Genomic DNA, 5,194 nt, shown 5'->3' with positions numbered 1-5,194 from the left:
TATGACTCCATGGACAGCAGTCTACCAGGCTCCTCTGTTCATGGGGATTTCCCAGGCAAGAATATTGGAGTTGGTTGCCATTTCCTTCTCCAGGAGGTCTTCTCGACCCAGGGATTGAGCCTGGATCTCCTGCATTTCAGGCAGATTCTTTACCAACTGGGCTGCCAGATAATACTTATTGTGTTATTTTTAAATCACATCATAAATCAAACGTGCTCTGCATCAGATCTTTTGTACTTTCTGTTTCCTCTGCACAAACCTCTCTTCCTCCAGAAATGTTTCGGCCCACTCCTTTATCTTCTTTGAAAGTGAAGTCACTCAGTCGTGTCTGACTCTTTGTGACCCCATGGACTGTAGCCTACCAGGCTTCTCTGTCCATGGGACTTTCCAGACAATAGTACTGGAGTGGATTGCCATTTCCTTTTCCAGGGGATCTTCCCGACCCAGGGATTGAACCTGGGTCTCCTGCCTTGTAGACAGACGCTTAACCGTCTGAGCCACCAGGGAAGCCCTTTACCTCCTTTAGGTCTGCTCTGAGATGTCACCTTCTCAGTAAAGCCTCCTCTTTCAAGGTTACAATGTCAGTGTTTTTTTTTTTTTTTTCCCCTATGTTTCTACTGTCTTAATTTTTTCTAAAGCACTTAACCCATTTGGTATATCATTTTAATACTTTATGTCTTACTTATTGGTCTATTGTCTGAAAAGGACCCTAAGAAAGCAGAAAATTTCATCTGTTTCACTCACTGCTAAATCTCCAGTGCTTATATAATGTTTAAAACATAGTGTACACTCAATAAGTATCTGTCCACTGAATAAATAATGACCAACATTTAGTGAACACTCCTTACTTGCTGTTCTAAGGGTTTTACATGCAATAATTCATTTAATTCTTCCAAGAAGTCTATGGGGTAGGAACTATGATTATGTCCATTATAGATAAAAAGCTAAAGCAGGGCTTCTCTAATGGTACAGTTGTAAAGAATTCACCTGCCAATTGAGGAGAGACCAGTTCTATCCCTGATCTGGGAAGATCCCACATGCCGTGGAGCAACTAAACCTGTGTGCCACAACTGTTGACCCTGTGCTCTGGAGTCTGGGAATCACAACTACTGAGCCCATGTGCCCCAGAGTCCATGCTCCACAACAAGAGAAGTCACCACAGTGAGAAGCCCTCGAACCACAGCAAAGAGTAACCCCAGCTTGCTGCAACTAGAGAAAAGTGTGCATGCAGAAACTAAGACCCAGCACAGCCAAAAATAAATAAATAAAATTATATATAAAAAAGAAAGCTGAAGCAAAATATTGCAAGAGATCATTTATCTCGGTAGTACATGGTAGAGCCAGAATTTGAATGTTGAATGATATGATTTCAGATTTCAATCTCTTAATCATATGCTCTGCTAACATGTATAATATCTTTCATGTTCTTTGTGGAAAATTTAGAGGCAAAGCTTTTATGTTGGAACATTTGCAAAAAGCTGAAGGCAAAGGTTAATGAAGGAAATACTGCAGGACCTCCCTCCTTTGCTTTCTGTCCTTTTCTTCTCAACAAGCTTGTATTATTTTTAAAGAGCCTTACTTTTTAGAGTAAAGCTACTCTGACATTTGTATCTACAGGGTTCATTCACCAGGCTCTTGATGGGTTTGGGAGTGTTATGAGTGGTGGTGGTAAGGAGAGCTCTTCATCACCCGTTCTCAAATCAAACTGACCTTGAACCTTAAGGATACTAGGATGGATCCATCCATTTGAGCCCTGTGGGACAAGATTGGATCACTGGCTTGGATAACTGTACAGGCTGATCTAGCTCCTCTAGGCTGATGCCAACCTAATCTTTTACCACCTGGTGTGCCACTCCCAAAGCAGAGTGTTTAATGAAAGAGAACTTTACCTCTGGTTTTTGACTCTCATAAATATTTTAGAGTTATCTGAGTTCTGACCAAAATGTTATCTCAACGGTCCTAGAAAATTCAAATACTTATTGGAATGTATGCTGTCCTTAGTCGCTCAATATATATTGGGAGAAATATACTGACTGTTGATGATAATTCTTCCAAATTCCTGCCACAAGTGAACAATAATGTACTAACCTAGCATTCCTGAATTGTCTGTATTGTTGATTGATACTTACGTATGGCCCTTGATCCATATTGTTTTGAATCATTAAATAATTTGTAATTGGTTATTGAATACTGAAATCCATTCTAGTTTTAAAATTTATTACTCTGCTCAAATTCATTCAGAGACCATAAGGCTTTCTGATTTCACTTTGACAGAAAGCCAGCTGGTGTGACCGACCTGTGCTAGAATATCCAATAGGAAATGAAGAACATGGGTCTTGAGGTTTTAAATCCCTAACTCAGAGTCCAATATGTCAGCTTCAAATATTGCCTAAAATTTCTAATAGTTACCTAACACATACAGAAAGAAACCTTTGGAAACTCTGTCCGCCGCTGAACAGCACTGCATTTGTAAAGATAGTATTAATACAAGATTTTAATGCTCGGTGAATCATTAGCTGACAGCAGACCAACAGCAGAGTATAAAACATTAACAACCAAAAGGGGGTTCAGAGTCCTTTAATTGTTGTTTGTTATAAAAACTACCAAAATCATCCTTAGCCAATTCATGGAGAATTAAATAGATTTGGTTTAATAATATCTTCAGGTCTCTGAATAAATTATGAATGCATCTTGACTGTTAGAAGGATACATTGATATTAGGAAATGGCAATGAACAGATATTCAAGAGAGGGGAAAAATACCCCTTCTCCATATCATCCCATTTGAAACAGATTAAAAGCTGATGAAATTTAAGTTTTTTTCATGGGTAGATATGCAACAAGTCATGAGTTGTGGACTTTAATAATATATTTTCTTCACAAGCAATAGCACAGCAATTAGGAGATGCTCGTTGAGGTAGAAATAATGGTAACTGCTGTGCAGATTAGGTTTGCTAAAGGGAGCTCTCAGACATACACTAAAACAACATATTCCAGGTTCTTGTTGGTGTGTAATTTCTACTTTATTTACTTATCATCTCTCTTAAAGAGGACTCCTGGCAGTAATGAGGCTACATAGAATAGTTTAAGATGCTACAAATTATATAAAAGATAAATCTAATGATTACCTATTCTAATGACAGTGCAATCTTGTCTTTCCTCGTGGGGAAATTGTATGGTTGTAAGAAGCTCATAGCTGAGAAGAGTGCCAAGGTACAAATGTATTCATTATTTTTCTGCCTGCTTTGCTTCTGCATGGCTGTTCATGAAAGCTAGGTAATTCATTCGAGCAGGAACCACTTACCGAATGGTTCAGAAACCTTTCACTGGTGCTGCAGTGCCTGTGAGCAACCTGGCAAATACATAAAAATGATATGCTGGAAAACACGATGGAAAATTTTTAGCAAGGGGAGAATGACCCACAATAGTGTTACCAAAATAAAGGGAAAAGAGGGTTGGTGGAAAATAGCCTATTGTCACCACTTTTCTATTTACTATAATTGCCTCAAAAATAAACACTCATGGAAGATACATAATGAATCTTTAGAATAGACCATATTTATGAGGATTTCTGCATTCACTCGGGGAGAAACCATGAGAAAACATTGAAGACACAAGCAGAGTTTTGAGATCCATGGTTTGTTTGAGCAATAACTTCAAGTTGAAAGAGACATAAAGATAATTTCTTTTTCTTTTTCTTAATTGCATCTTTTTCCCAATCAAATGGAATTCTTTTCATGAGAATCTTTCTTCTGAGACTCTGCCAACTAAACACTGAAAAGCTTAGGAAAGTAAATAATAAGAACAGTAATGATAAACACCCTTCCTGCGTACCAGGGAAGGCCATTGAAAAGTCTCTGCCTATGTAGCAATTAAGTAGCTTGGGTAAACCATGTGAATGCTTGGAATGCAGCAGTCATTTTTCATGAAACAAAAATGCAATCAAATTTCTAGTATGAAGCCTAGCATATCTTAAGTGGTAAAATTCAGCTTATGGGGTCTTTTAAAATTTAATTTAACTTTATTATTATTTTTCCACAGTATTTGTTAATTGTTCATTTATTGAGAGAGTATTTCTCACCCCAGATAGTCATAGTTTCATAGTTCAGGAACACAGGAAAATGACAAACTTCCAAGGAACTGAACCCAAAGAAATTCTTTATATTCCAAATTACTTTGCACTCTGAAAGATACCAGCCTTCCTCATCTCAAAATCTTTCATGGAGTCATAATTTCTGTAGAAGTCTGCATATGCCTTCCTCCTTTTTTCAGCCACAGAAAACTTTTAGAAAGTTGCAAACCCCAGGGAGACCATGAATGCTCCAACAATATGAAATCGCAGACGTTTGGCCATGGGGCCACGGTCTGAGGTTTTGCCAAAGCAGTGGACATGGCAGCTTTTCTTCTCGACAGCTCAACTGCGACGTCCTCTCAGGCTGATGGAGAAATGGACCTCTTTTTTAATTTTAATTTTTCAATTCTCTGAGTTAAACAGCTCCCCTTGCCTCCCCTGCTCCCACTCCAAATCATTTGAAATTGGTATTTAAGATATGCTTCTGGTTGTATTAATTAGTAGCAGCATATTTAAGTATGTGGCTCAGACTGAAACCTCGCCCTTTCGCATCCTTAAAGGTAGAACAGGTATTCTCATCATTCAGGTTGTCTCTGAGGTGTGCATGGTGAAATCCCTGATTGGCTTACCTCTCCGCATTCCTGAGCCCATGGTAGGTATTGATAACTGGCCTGCTGATACTTCTTTGGAGACTGGAAATGGCCGCACTGCCCGCATGAGACGAAGCCCATCATCACCTGTGCACTGAGGCTCCTCTGCCTGGAAGTCAGGGTGATGCTCTCTTGGCTCCAGACCTTGCTCTTGACTCCTTATTCCTTCTCAAGAAGGGGAACAGTTCTGGATTTAGATTAAAAAAAAAACAAAAACAAAAACAAAACAGAGTTACTGGTAGCTCAGAGGTTAAAGCGTCTGCCTGCAATGCGGGAGACCCAGGTTCAATCCCTGGGTTGGGAAGATTCCCCTGGAGAAGGAAATGGCAACCCACTCCAGTAATCTTGCCTGGAGAATCCCATGGACGGAGGAGCCTGGTGGGCTACAGTCTACCAGGTCGCAAAGAGTCGGACACGACTGAGCGACTTCACTTTCACTCTTTTTTCTTAGCCGTGATAAATTAACTGATGTA

At 39.4% G+C, this 5,194-nt stretch overlaps 1 pseudogene; it reads right to left on the bottom strand.

The window, feature by feature from the left end:
• Positions 1-4,170: 4,170 nt before the first annotated feature.
• On the bottom strand, positions 4,171-4,391 carry LOC121817547 (cytochrome c oxidase subunit 6C-like; annotated as a pseudogene).
• Between the last annotated feature and the right edge of the window lie 803 nt (positions 4,392-5,194).

The sequence above is a fragment of the Ovis aries genome, chromosome 1 (genome assembly GCF_016772045.2).
Source record: "Ovis aries strain OAR_USU_Benz2616 breed Rambouillet chromosome 1, ARS-UI_Ramb_v3.0, whole genome shotgun sequence".
Classification (NCBI taxonomy): domain Eukaryota; kingdom Metazoa; phylum Chordata; class Mammalia; order Artiodactyla; family Bovidae; genus Ovis; species Ovis aries.
The sequence above is the reverse complement of the archived record's forward strand: the minus strand, read 5'-3'. Positions and strand labels throughout refer to the sequence as shown.